General features: G+C 45.2%; 1 pseudogene across 1 annotated transcript in view; it reads right to left on the bottom strand.

The window, feature by feature from the left end:
• Positions 1-14,715, bottom strand: part of LOC310888607 (ADAMTS-like protein 1) — a 106,006-nt pseudogene that overhangs the window by 30,272 nt on the left and 61,019 nt on the right. The window contains exon 10 of the transcript XR_014589229.1: positions 5,067-5,195. The product of XR_014589229.1 is annotated as an ADAMTS-like protein 1 (transcript). The remainder of the gene's footprint in view (positions 1-5,066; positions 5,196-14,715) is intronic.

The following is a 14,715-nucleotide window of genomic DNA, read 5'->3' as shown; positions in this document are numbered from 1 at the left end:
CCTTATTTCACAGCAACACGTTTCTATGCCCACCGCGAGTACTTCATCGGTTGTGTATCCACATTACAAAAGAAAAGCCACTCTATTTGTCTGTTTTGTGATCCTGGCACTAGAAATACCTCTGACTGTGCTCACTAAGAATGACCACCCATTTATCTCTATTTATAGTGACTGGTTGATTGCAGGTTCCTCACTAAGCATGTGCAGATGGAAGTGGGAAAGGGTTTTCCCTATTCTTCCACATCAAAGTATTTTGGCCTTTTTTCTACCTCTTCCAGAATTACCTGTTGACTTTGCCAAGACATCTGGAATGAGTACATCTGAGTTTGGCAGTCAGGAAGGTCTGTAAGGGCAGAGAGTCTCATCCACATTGAGAAATTAGTAGGAAATAGGCTGTAAAAGACTGTAGGATTTTTCTCACCTTTGGTAGTTAATAACACATACTAATCTGAAACCTTCATGGCATACTGAGAGTACCAATTGTTTCTGTCTGTGATGCTGTTTTCCAAATGCTTACCCTTGTTTATGTTTCTATAACTCAACTTTTTTTTTAAAAGTATGGGCTGTTGGCCTGTTTCTGAACCCCCAGCTGGGACAGGACCAGTACACGGCTCTCCATCTGGCTGCTACTCTTTGACCTGTGTGGCATGGGTGGGCCGACCACCACTTAAAAGCTCACTCTGATTTTTTCCAGAGCATCCGGGCAGAGTCCTCAAGGGAGTTCCAACAACCACAGGATAGCAAACAACCCCAAACCTTAAGTTTTTCAAGCCTGTGTGTTTATTATGTTTCCATTGCAAGGAAAGGAAGTTTGAGAGGTGAGTTCTGGAGAGAGGAGAGAAAATGGAGACTCTTCCAGTTCTGCAGTCCCTGAGATGGTACACACACATACCAGCACTTTTCCTCTCAGTGTCACACTAGTCAAGGGATGATCAACTCTTTCTTGCAGTTTAAACTAGTTACAGTGCACAGATTTTCATATTATGGCTATTGTCAAACTTAGGCATGGAAGTAATAGGTACCTCAGAAGTAAACAATAACAGGCTTATAAAATTATAAAACTGAGATTTCTTCCATTCCCACTAAGGCTCTTCTTTCTTTCCTTTGAACCGGAAGACATGGGTAGAGCTTTCAAGTTCTTTTTGACAATAATGGAAGGTCAATGGAAACAGTGTGAGAATAGGAGGGATGAGGAATGCTGAGAGAGGTAAAGAAGGAGGTGAAGGGGCAATGAAAACTGAGGATCTCATATGATCTCAGTTCCCAGGAATAGGGACTTAAAGTAAATACATACAGACAGGCAGACAAAAAAATAATTTGCTCGTTGCAGAGAGCTCCTCTTAGAGTCTTAGTCCAGAAAGGTAGATTCTTCTTGTATTCACTTCACTAGAAGAACCAACAAGGAATTGTTGTTGGTTTATTACAGCAAGGTAATGTTCACTGTATTTGTGTTCAGTCTATGAAAGCATTATACCTTCAAGATGTCCAGCATCCCTACAAAACCATTTCTCTGACTGCTAGTTTAAAAAGGGATTTCTTCCCCTGCCTTTTGTGTGAAGTTTCTACACTAAAATGAGAAGTTTTGAAACCAAACCTTACAGCACTTACTACAGTTTGGCTTAGGGAAAATAAGAAGTGTTGTATGCGTCAGGGAGCAGCAGACTCATTTTCTGTTATGCTTCTACCTTTACTGACACATACAGACCTCAAGTATTTCAAGACAAAAATAGGAGGCAGACAGCACACCCACGAGCAAATGCATTATTGCACAGCATTGCCACAAGGGGTAGCAAGAGCATTTCAATCAGTTTTGTTGGATAATGGTGAATGAGCGAGGACAGAAGGCTGGATGTGTTCACTTTGCAGAAACAATCACAGAGACTGAAATTCTGAGAAGTGCCAGCTGGAAACAAACCTCACTTTGCTGGGCAGACAAAACTTTAGGCAGTGAATAGTTACTCACTGTTTATTTTTCTTCAGCTTTCCCTCCATCACTGTGCATGCGTCTAGCACAACAAAGGCTACCTTTGCTTGTATGCAACAAGCAGAATTGTGCACACCAATCAAGATGATTTTGCTAAAACAGGAGCTTTTTGGGAAAGGAAGCATAACAATGCAAGGATCTAGCGGTGATGACTTGTTTCCTGTGCCACAATATTCTGACATATATCAGAATCTGGCACAGCTGAGGAACAAATATGGGTCACAAAGCAAGGCAAGAACTAGAAAAGTACAGCCTCCAGCATACAGATGAAACACAGAAGAAAGAAATGCTTAGGAGAGCTGAAAAATCTGAAATCAGAGGGAGAAAGATACACAGGGAAGAATACACAGGGAAGGATGGTTATGTATTTTAAGTCACTCTTTCAAATCTGTTCTGACTCAACAGTGGTTAACGGTACATGACACTTTGCAGACAGGTGCCTCTGTTAGAAGTTTTATGCCTTGAAGGATACCACGGAGAAATGCTCTAAGAATCAGATTTTTTTTATAGATTCCTCCTTTCACATCTAATTGCATTGCCAATAACAACTTGGGCCTTGCTGATCAAAGCTTCTGGTATCCTAATGAATATCTCCATACTTTAAATGTTGAAGTCACCAAAAGCTTCCTAGTGTTACTCATGTGATCCAAATTGCTCCCACACCCCATTTGGAAGTGAAAGTGCCTAGAGCATTTGAATTGCCCACACCAGAAACTCTGTTTGCTTTCTTAAAATTGGAGAAGGTTCTCTAGCTGAAAGTCATAGGCTCTGCAGAATTGCCAAGTGATTCTGGAGGGGAGTTTCTTTAGGCTCAGTTTTGGAGAAGTCTGGGCTTGACCATAATCTCCTGTGTTTTAAAAATATCCTTTCACTTCCATAGACAGAATGGCAAAGTCACGTCAAGTTAAATGAGACTGATTTTTCAAGCTTGCAGAAAAGCACAGCACCTTTTTCCTCGAGACTTTAATTCCAAAATAATTCATATCAGAGGCCAATTAAACCATAATATACTCAGATGATTCTGCCTTCCCTTGTCTTACAAGTAACATCTTTATATTTCAGTCCTGAACACAGACTTTAACAATACTTATGCCTTTCATAAGAAGTTAAATAGCAATATAAAATTCTTTCCTAGGGTCTGGTAATTTCATTCTCTCTTCTTTTTAAGGAACCTTCTTCAGGCTTATCAACACCTGTTGGCAGCAAGTGTATATTTCTGTCCCTTAGCCACAAGAGCAGCTTTAGAAAATGTTATAACTGATCCTTACATTTAGTGTTTATCATATAAGTACTTATTCTGCTGTCCTGCTGACCCTGTAGTTCTACAAAGATTGTCAAGTCCAACTACCTGACCACTTCAGGGCTAACCAAAAGTTAAATCATTTTATTGAGGGCATTACCCTCAATACTTTTGCCTCAATATTACCCTCAATACATTTGCCTCTTGGCCACTGACAGGCACAGGGCATCAACTATCTCTCTAGGAAGTCTGGTGCAGTAAAGGCACACCATCACAGTTAAACATTTTTCCTAATGTCCAGTCTGAATCTACCATGGTGCACCTATGTGCCATTCTCTTGCATTCTGTCATGGTCTCTGTCCCTGGTTATCAGAGAGAAAAGACTGGCAAAAAGATCTTTGCATATAATCTATCATCATGAATCATACTGATGACTATTTAACAGGAATTATGTTAATCGTTAAAAAACTAGATACACAACAGGAAGACAGGAAACACGGGTTCTATTCTTAGCTTTGACATGAACACCCTGACTTTGAGGAAGCCAGCTGACCTCTTCCACTTTATATGTGTGGGAACATATATGGCCTTAATGACCATAATACTTTTATCTACATCTTCCTTGAAAAGCATTGAATATCAGTCTGGTTGCAATAAGAGTCTGAGGAGAGGACAACAGGATTGTTGCACTTACTCCTTCATGAACCTCTAGATACTGTACTTTTCTTTCATTAATCCCACTGCGAGTAATTAATACATTGGTATCCCAGCTCCCAGCCTAGTGTTTGCACAGCTATTGTGCACGTTTTGCTAGAGGAGAGATGACCAAGTAGTGCAAACTTGGTAGGGGTGTGGTTGGCAGCACTTGAAGAAGGAAAACTCACAACCATTGTGTTTAAAGTGAGCAGGAAGTTTAAGGAAAGAGGGACATTTGTATGTTTGTAGTGCAGATGCTTATTTGCAATCATCTGAAGTAGCTGCTAGAGACAAGAAGCTACAGCAAGAGACTTCCTACAAGCCTCCACAGATATTTGTGTAACACTTAAAATGGCTCACTTTGGGTTTTGTAAGCCACTCCCTTCCCCTCCTTTTCCCCCTCTACTATGCATGAAAGTTTAATGAATTAAAGATCTGACCCTGGGTCTTTAGAGATTTCCCATCTCTCTCTCTTTCTCCACCTCTCCATCCCATACCAATACCATTACCACTAACAGGTCAAGACAGCTACAGACAGGAAAGGTCAATCTTTTTTGGTCACCATTGAAAAGAGGCAAACTGCCATTCTAAGAGTGAGGAGCATTCAGTCTCTGGTTGGAAAAAGTTTCAGGGAAAAGCCTGTTTCAGTGGAATTACTCTAAATTCTTGCACTCCAAAATGAAAGAAAAAATCAGAAAAGGACTATACTATTATGCCCTTCACTTGAAAAAAAAAAAAAAAAGGAGTTTGGCAAGAAAAGAAGTAGCTAACTGAAATGTACTTGGAGAGTCCCATCACTGAGGAAATGAGTCAGATCATGCTCCTGTATTCTTACCTTACACACCCAACAGGTAGGAATTCAAATCAGTTTTGTTGCATCCTCAATACACTGTGTATCTCCAACAAAGATATTTGTCATTCCGTCTCAGACCAGCTTTCTTAAGACCCTACACTTTTCTTGGTGGGATTGATAAAAGGAGGACAATTTCTATGCTAAAAATTAATGAAAGCAAAGAATTTTGTCTGAGGACTAGGAAGAACTTGTGGTTTCACACAGCTGCTGTACCTGGAGACACTGATTTAGCAAACAACTCCACAGAAATTCATAGCTGAAAGTGTGGCATGGAAGACCAAGTCATTTCTCACCTGCAACCTGGCAGTTAATGGTAACATTTGCTCTCTGGATTGTTTTCACCGTGCTTCCAATATCAACAGTGACAGCAGGCAACTCAGTGTTCATCACAGTAGCTCTTGATGCCTTTATTAGTGGCTTTCCTGTATAAAAGAAGCACAACAGTTTATCAGACCCAGCACACTAGACTCACACAGGACAGCTGGACTTGTACACTCTGTATGAATGTAGCTATATAGGATAGGTGGATAAGGGAAAACACAGAAGTATGTGACCACCTGCTCTTTATAATATTATAATGGCACTGGATTCTATGGGAAAAGCTGTCTTGAGAGTTAAAAAAAAAAAAAAAAGAAAGGATACTTAGTGCAGAGGCAGAACAACATTAAAGTCATGTGGACACATATGAGAACCAGCTGAATCAATAAACAGCAGTACAACTGGAACTGCAGCAAGATGTTTGCCTAATACTGCAACCAAAACACCACCCTTTGCCAAAGTCCAAACATAGTACAAAGAAGCCTGGGTGATGGCTACATGCACATTAGCAGTGCTGGATGTTTGGAGCAACGTCCAAGCTGTTTCTATACATCAATCATGTTTTCTTTAACCTATGGTGGAACCAATGGCACTGGGAAGACTTGACTGTACCCAAAAGGTTTTCTCATAATGGCTGGTATAAGAAGACAAGCAAGATCTTCTCCATCAGATAACCAGTTTGCTCTATCTAAGGCCTGTATTAACAGTTTTATGCATTGTATATCTCTAACAAAGATACCTGCTTCACCTGCAAAAAACATTTCAGATTGTTTTCAGTGTACTTCCAACATTGGTGACTGTGAACAAGTGGGTCAAGGTGTTCCCCTGCTGTTGTGCCTGTCTGTGTGGGGTTAGCTACGGAGTTGTTCGCCTTCAGTGACTCTAGGAGACTTCTACAGATTATACTGTAGGGGTACTGTAAAGGCATGCCAATATGACACAAAACTCAGAGATACCCAGGCTTAGCTCTGAGAGAGGGGAACAAAGTAGCAGAGGTGGCATACTTGTGTTAAGGCAACCCTCTCTCCCAGCCAAAATGCTTTGCAGGCAGGATGTTGGCAGAAGGGGAACAGGATGACAACATTGCTTTAAATTGTGCAGAGCTGGGCTATTTTTGTCTCAGTGCTGTATTTTCAAATTCATCTTTATCCAAAAATCTAGAAACACATTTTTTTCCCCTTTAAATAGATGATCAGATACAAAACAGGATCAAATGTTTTCATTTGGCTCTAGAAGTTGGAGGTTTAAGGCTAATGTCTCCCCCAGGTTTCATTTGTCCATTAATTTGGAGGTAAGCAAGGAAGAAAAGCTGGAGGTGAGGAAAAGAATTTGGTTTCATTGAGATCATGCAGAGTCCTGAAAGTTTAATTCAGCCTAAAGTATTATTATTTTTTTCCATAGAGCCATATTTCCAGGACTTTTAAAAGATGTTTTTCACTTGGAATTCCTGTCATATCAGTATATATATATGCATATTTTACTTTCTGTGCCTTTAATGATTAAGAATAGTAAAGTAAAATATTACATTTTATTGCTGAAATATTTCCAAAAGTTTTGATGTCTAAACCATAAAGGAAGAAAAATTCTCTAGTTATTCTCCAGTTATCCATCAGCCTTTTTTTTTCCTGATTGTGTTCCACAATCTCATCAAAAGATTAAAAGTCTGTTAGCTGCTGTCCTGGTTCCAGTTAGGACAGAGTTAAGTAGCTCATAGTAGCTGGTAGGGTGCTATGTTTTGGATTAGGATGAGAAGAGCGCTGATAACATGCTGATGTTTTAATTGTTGCAGAGCAGTGTTTACACCAGGCCAAGGACTTTTCGGCTTCTTGCTCTGTCCTGCCAGCGAGCAGGCTGGGGGTGCAGCAGGAGCTGGGAGGGGACAGACCCAGGACAGCTGACCCAAACTGGCCAAAGGGGTATTCCATACCATCTGACGTCATGCTAAACAATATATAGGGGTGGCTGGCCGGGGTGGGGGGGCCGGCTGCTCGGGAATAGGCTGGGCATCGGTCAGCGGGTGGTGAGCAATTGCATTGTGCATCACTTGTTTTCTTACACATTATTATTGTTAATACTATTACCATTATCACTATTATTATTATTATTGTTATTATTATTTTCCTGTCTTAATAAACTGTCTTTATCTCAACTCACAGGCTTCACTTTCCCGTTTCTCTCCCCCATCCCAGAGAGGGAGGGGGGAGGGTGAGCGAACGGCTGTGTGGTGTTTAGCTGCCAGCCGGGTTAAACCACAACAGTCCTTTTGGCGCCCAACATGGGGCCCGAAGGGTTGAGATATCGACAAATCTGACCAGAGTGTGTTAAACTAAAATTGGTATAAGTATTGGACCTGCTTAATAGTTGCTAGTCACGATGTTGATTGCCTTAATCTCCAGTCTGCTGTACCTGTATTCCAAATTGAGTTTTATGGTGCGTTACTTTCTGTATGTGCTCCCTGTTGCACTGTTTATCCTTTCCGGGCCCTGGTTTAAGATTGTTATGGTACTGTGCGGTGTAGCAATGGCTTATGAAATGATGAAATATCTGGTCACGACTTTAACCTGGTATTTGTACTCAGCACTGACGTCGACTCTATACTTTGGAAACCATATCTCGGAAACTATTAGCAATTACACCTATTGCCTGTTTTCGTTAGGGAGCCAATCTGTGAAGGGGACAGGGGGAGACATGTTTCCCTACCTGTTCACTCTCCCTTTCTCCTTCACCACCACCCTCTTATCCCCCGAGTTAGTTACGGTGGTTCTCCGAGATGTTGAATATCCTTGGGATACTCAGACCAGCCTGCTCTTGTTGTTATGTCTCCTGAATGCGCTTCAGATTTTGTGGAGGGTTAAACAACTACTTAGGAATCTCATCTGGAGATCTGTCTTGAGGCGGGATAGTTGCGAGTGGCAGGGAGTGTGGGAGGATATGGGCAGGTTTCTAGAGCAGTGGTCACCTCCAGTGTTTTGGACATTCACCCCTGAACAACTGCAAAATCCTAAAAAGCTGGCAGAATGCTTGAAAAAAAGGTGTCATGACTCTGGCAGTTCCAAAGTGACACAAATCACTGTAGCGTGCTGGGGTCTGGCTTGTGCCTATCGAGCTGCAATTGATGCTACTAGCAACCTAGCTCCAGCTCCTGCAGCCGTTCCAGCTCCAGCTCCTGCAGCCACTCCAGCTGCAGCTCCTGCAGCCGCTCCAGTTCCAGCTCCTGCAGCCGCTCCAGCTCCAGCTCCTGCAGCCGCTCCAGCTCCTGCAGCCGCTCCAGCTCCAGCTCCTGCAGCCACTCCAGCTCCTGCAGCCGCTCCAGTTCCAGCTCCTGCAGCCGCTCCAGCTCCAGCTCCTGCAGCCGCTCCAGCTCCAGCTCCTGCAGCCGCTCCAGCTCCTGCAGCCGCTCCAGTTCCAGCTCCTGCAGCCGCTCCAGCTCCAGCTCCTGCAGCCGCTCCAGCTCCAGCTCCTGCAGCTACTCCAGCTCCAGCTCCTGCAGCCGTTCCAGCTCCAGCTCCTGCAGCCGTTCCAGTTCCAGCTCCTGCAGCCGCTCCAGCTCCTGCAGCCGCTCCAGTTCCAGCTCCTGCAGCTACTCCAGCTCCAGCTCCTGCAGCCGTTCCGGCTCCTGCAGCCGTTCCAGCTCCAGCTCCTGCAGCCGCTCCAGCTCCAGCTCCTGCAGCCGCTCCAGCTCCTGCAGCTGCCCCAGCTCGTGCAGCTGCTCCCACTCCTGTGTCTGGGTCAGAGAAACAAGCTGTAGCAGTGCAAGTTGACCCCGCAGAGGGTATTCCAACCCCTGTGGCAGACCCTGTGTCTGGGCGTAGTGAAGACGAGGCTGGGCCATCAAAGGTGCAGGAGACTGAAGATGAGGATGAGGATGGCGAAAAATCAACAGTAACTACCCGGACTCCATACCAGCCATCAAAGGTGCAGGAGACTGAAGATGAGGATGAGGATGTCGGAAAATCAACAGTAACTACCCGGACTCTACACCGGCCATCAAAGGTGCAGAAGACTGAAGATGAGGATGAGGATGTCGAAAAATCAACAGTAATTACCCGGACTCTATACCAGCGTGAGCTACGAGATGTGCAAAAAGATTTTGGTCGCTGTATAGGCGAGCAGCTTGTCACCTGGCTGCTCCGGTGCTGGGACACGGGAGCCAATTATGTGGAATTGGAGGGCAAGGAAGCCAGGCGGCTGGGATCCCTTGCTAGGGACGCATGCATTGACAAAGCAATTGGAGATGGAGCACAATCTCGCAGCCTCTGGAGGCGTCTCCTGTCAGCTGTGCAGGAAAGGTATCCCTTCAAGGAAGAACTTGTAAGTTTACCAAGCAAATGGACCACCATGGAGAAGGGAATTCAGTACCTGAGGGAATTGGCCGTACGGGAAGTAATTTATAAGGACCTAGACGACGCACAAACATCCGCAGATCCAGATGCAGTCCGGTGTACACTACCCATGTGGCGGAAGTTTGTACAGAGTGCCCCATCATCATATGCCAACTCATTGGCAATACTAGCCTGGAAAGCGGAGGAGAATCCCACAGTGAATGAAGTGACTAAAATACTCCGTCAGTACGAAGGAAATCTCTCCTCTTCCCTAAAGGCCTGTGTCTCAGCTGTGGAGAAACTCTCTGAAGAGGTCCACCAACTTAAAGAGAATTTATCTTCCCCTCCACCTGAACGAACCAGTGTCCACCAGCTAAAAGAGAATGCTTTGGAGAAACTTTCTGAAAAGATCCACCAACTTGAAGAAAGATTATCTTCCCCTTCACCTGAACGAACCAGTGTCCACCAGCTAAAAGAGAATACCTTGGAGAAACTTTCTGAAAAGATCCACCAACTTGAAGAGAGATTATTTTCCTCCCCACCTGTACAAACCAGTGTCTCAGCTATTAGGGGTAAACGTTCATCTATGCAAGGAAGACAATATGGTGGGCACACACACCGCGCCACCCTGTGGTTTTACCTACGTGACCATGGAGAGGACATGAGAAAATGGAATGGAAAATCTACTGCGACCCTAGAGGCACGGGTACGTGAATTGCAAAGGAAAACAATTGGGAAAAAGGAGTTCTCTGAAAGGTTTGCTGCTCCAACTTCCAGCAGGCAGTCCTTTAAACACAGAAACGAAGATTCTGACCAGGACTAGAGGGGCCCTGCCTCCAGCCAGGGGGAGGAAAGGGACAATCGAGTTTATTGGACTGTGTGGATTCGATGGCCTGGCACGTCAGACGCACAGAAGTATAAGGCTTTGGTAGACACCGGTGCACAATGTACTCTAATGCCATCAAGCTATAAAGGGCCAGAGCCCATCTGTATTTATGGTGTGACGGGGGGATCCCAGCAGTTAACTGTATTGGAGGCTGAAGTGAGTCTAACCGGTAATGAGTGGCAAAAGCACCGTATTGTGACTGGCCCGGATGCTCCGTGCATCCTTGGCATAGACTATCTTAGAAGAGGATATTTCAAGGACCCAAAAGGGTTCCGCTGGGCTTTTGGCATAGCTGCCTTGGAGACAGAGGACATTAAACAGTTGTCTACCTTGCCTGGTCTCTCAGAGGACCCTTCTGTTGTGGGGTTGCTGAGGGTTGAAGAACAGCAAGTGCCGATCGCTACCACAACTGTGCACCGGCGGCAATATCGCACCAACCGAGACTCCCTGATTCCCATCCATAAGCTAATTCGTCAACTGGAGAGCCAAGGAGTGATCAGCAAGACTCATTCACCTTTTAATAGTCCCATATGGCCAGTGCGAAAGTCTAATGGTGAGTGGAGACTAACAGTGGACTATTGTGGCCTGAACGAAGTCACGCCACCACTGAGTGCTGCAGTGCCGGACATGCTAGAACTCCAGTATGAACTGGAATCAAAGGCAGCCAAGTGGTATGCCACAATTGATATCGCTAATGCATTTTTCTCCATCCCTCTAGCAGCACAGTGCAGGCCACAGTTTGCTTTCACTTGGAGGGGAGTCCAATATACTTGGAATCGGCTGCCCCAGGGGTGGAAACACAGCCCTACCATTTGCCATGGACTGATCCAGTCTGCGCTGGAGCAGGGGGAAGCTCCTGAACACCTGCAGTACATCGATGACATCATTGTGTGGGGTGACACTGCAGAAGAAGTTTTCGAGAAAGGGAAGAAAATAGTCCAAATCCTTCTGAAGGCCGGTTTTGCCATAAAACAGAATAAAGTTAAAGGACCTGCACGAGAGATCCAGTTTTTAGGAATTAAATGGCAAGATGGACGTCGTCAAATCCCAATGGATGTGATCAACAAGATAACAGCTATGTCTCCACCAACTAGCAAAAAAGAAACACAAACTTTCCTAGGTGTCGTGGGGTTTTGGAGAATGCATATTCCAAATTACAGTCTGATTGTAAACCCGCTCTACCAAGTAACCCGTAAGAAGAATGCTTTTGAATGGGGCCCTGAGCAACGACAAGCCTTTGAACAAATTAAGCAGGAAATAGTTCATGCAGTAGCCCTCGGGCCAGTCCGAACAGGACCAGATGTAAAGAATGTGCTCTACACCGCAGCCGGGGAGAATGGTCCCACCTGGAGCCTCTGGCAGAAAGAACCTGGGGAAACTCGAGGTCGACCCCTGGGGTTTTGGAGTCGGGGATACAGAGGATCTGAAGCCCGCTATACTCCAACTGAAAAGGAGATATTGGCAGCATATGAAGGAGTTCGATCTGCTTCGGAAGTGGTCGGTACTGAAGCGCAGCTCCTCCTGGCACCCCGACTGCCGGTACTAGGCTGGATGTTCAAAGGAAGGGTCCCCTCTACGCATCATGCAACTGATGCTACATGGAGCAAGTGGGTTGCACTGATTACTCAGCGGGCTCGAATAGGAAACCCCAGTCGCCCAGGAATCTTGGAGGTGATTATGGACTGGCCAGAAGGCAAATACTTTGGGATATCATCAGAGGAGGAGGTGGTTCGTGCTGAAGAAGCCCCCCTGTACAACAAGCTACCGGAAAATGAGAAGAAATATGCCTTGTTCACTGACGGGTCCTGTCGTATTGTGGGAAAGCATCGGAGATGGAAAGCTGCTGTATGGAGTCCTACACGACGAGTTGCAGAAGCTGCTGAGGGAGAAGGTGAATCGAGTCAGTTTGCAGAAGTAAAAGCCATTCAGCTGGCTTTAGATATTGCTGAACGAGAAAAGTGGCCAGTTCTCTATCTCTATACTGATTCATGGATGGTAGCAAATGCCCTGTGGGGGTGGTTACAGCAATGGAAGCAGAACAACTGGCAGCGCAGGGGCAAGCCCGTCTGGGCTGCGGCATTGTGGCAAGATATTGCTGCCCGGGTAGAGAACCTGGTTGTAAAGGTACGCCATGTAGATGCTCATGTGCCCAAGAATCGGGCTACTGAAGAACACCAAAACAACCAGCAGGTGGATCAGGCTGCTAAGATTGAAGTGGCTCAGGTGGACCTGGACTGGCAACATAAAGGTGAATTATTTATAGCCCGATGGGCCCATGACACCTCAGGCCATCAAGGCAGAGATGCAACCTACAGATGGGCTCGTGATCGAGGGGTGGACCTGACCATGGACACTATAGCACAGGTTATTCATGATTGTGAAACATGTGCTGCAATCAAGCAAGCCAAACGGTCAAAACCTCTTTGGTATGGAGGACGATGGCTGAAATATAAATATGGAGAGGCCTGGCAGATTGATTACATCACACTCCCTCAAACCCGCAACGGCAAGCGCCACGTACTTACAATGGTGGAAGCAACCACCGGATGGCTGGAAACATATCCTGTGCCCCATGCCACCGCCCGGAACACTATCCTGGGCCTTGAAAAGCAAGTCCTATGGCGACATGGCACCCCAGAGAGAATTGAGTCAGACAACGGGACTCATTTCCGAAACAACCTTATAGACACTTGGGCCAAAGAACATGGTATTGAGTGGGTGTATCACATCCCCTGTCATGCACCAGCCTCTGGAAAAGTTGAACGATACAATGGACTGTTGAAGACTACACTGAAAGCAATGGGTGCTGGGACATTCAAAAATTGGGATACACATTTGGCAAAGGCCACCTGGTTAGTCAATACCAGGGGATCTGCCAACCGAGCTGGACCTGCCCAATCAAACCTGTTACGCACTGTAGAAGGGGATAAAGTTCCTGTAGTGCACGTAAGAAACATGCTGGGTAAAACAGTCTGGGCTACTCCTGCCTCAGGAAAAGGCAAACCCATTCGTGGAATTGCTTTTGCTCAGGGACCTGGATGCACTTGGTGGGTAATGCAAAAGAATGGGGAGGTCCGGTGTGTACCTCAAGGGGATTTGATACTGGGTGAGAATAGCCCATGAGTTGAATTGTAGTATGTTAATTATTATATAATACTGTATGTCATCACTACCATGATTGCTATATATCATAGATGAAAATGGTGATTAATTAGAATGTATTGGACAGAGTGTAACCTGAGCATGACATAAATGGTATGGAATAAGGGGTGGATATCTGTCCTGGTTCCAGTTAGGACAGAGTTAATTTTTCCTCATAGTAGCTGGGAGGGTGCTATGTTTTGGATTAGGATGAGAAGAGCGCTGATAACATGCTGATGTTTTAATTGTTGCAGAGCAGTGTTTACACCAGGCCAAGGACTTTTCGGCTTCTTGCTCTGTCCTGCCAGCGAGCAGGCTGGGGGTGCAGCAGGAGCTGGGAGGGGACAGACCCAGGACAGCTGACCCAAACTGGCCAAAGGGGTATTCCATACCATCTGACGTCATGCTAAACAATATATAGGGGTGGCTGGCCGGGGTGGGGGGGCCGGCTGCTCGGGAATAGGCTGGGCATCGGTCAGCGGGTGGTGAGCAATTGCATTGTGCATCACTTGTTTTCTTACACATTATTATTGTTAATACTATTACCATTATCACTATTATTATTATTATTGTTATTATTATTTTCCTGTCTTAATAAACTGTCTTTATCTCAACTCACAGGCTTCACTTTCCCGTTTCTCTCCCCCATCCCAGAGAGGGAGGGGGGAGGGTGAGCGAACGGCTGTGTGGTGTTTAGCTGCCAGCCGGGTTAAACCACAACAGCTGCTTAACCAATAAGAGTATCAAACTATTGAAAAAAATGGAAACACAGTCCACTGCCATTCTTCCATGCATGTGCTAAACTAATCAGTAAGTTCTTCAATGAACTAAAGTTTCAGTCCCAGTCCTGATTCATCTAAAGGTGGTCTCAGCTTTCCAATTTTTCTTTGAAAAAGTATTCCCATTATGCCAAAATGTGTTTTGTTCCAAAAACTACTCAGTATCTCATTTTGATGTTTATGGCCTAATTTTATGAGGTTCAGCTCTTTACCTTGGATGGGAGATGAAAATGTATAGCAGCTCCTAAGCAGAGTTCAGCTCGAGTCTGGGATGCATGAATATTAATTCATCTAAGAAAGTTAAACTACAGCCTTGACAATTATAATAGAAAAGCTATTGGTCTTCCTCTGCCACAGCTGCAGGAGGCAGTGAGAAGGCTGTGTAGAATCAGGGAGGCTGAGGAGGAGTTAGACAGCTGGATTCTAGCACGGTCTGCAGGGGACCCACAGCCCACAGCCAAACAGCCTGAAACTCCCTCACCCGCACTCGCTGGAG

This window comes from Anser anser, assembly GCF_964211835.1.
Source record: "Anser anser genome assembly, chromosome: W".
NCBI classification, from domain to species: Eukaryota; Metazoa; Chordata; class Aves; order Anseriformes; family Anatidae; genus Anser; species Anser anser.
The sequence above is the reverse complement of the archived record's forward strand: the minus strand, read 5'-3'. Positions and strand labels throughout refer to the sequence as shown.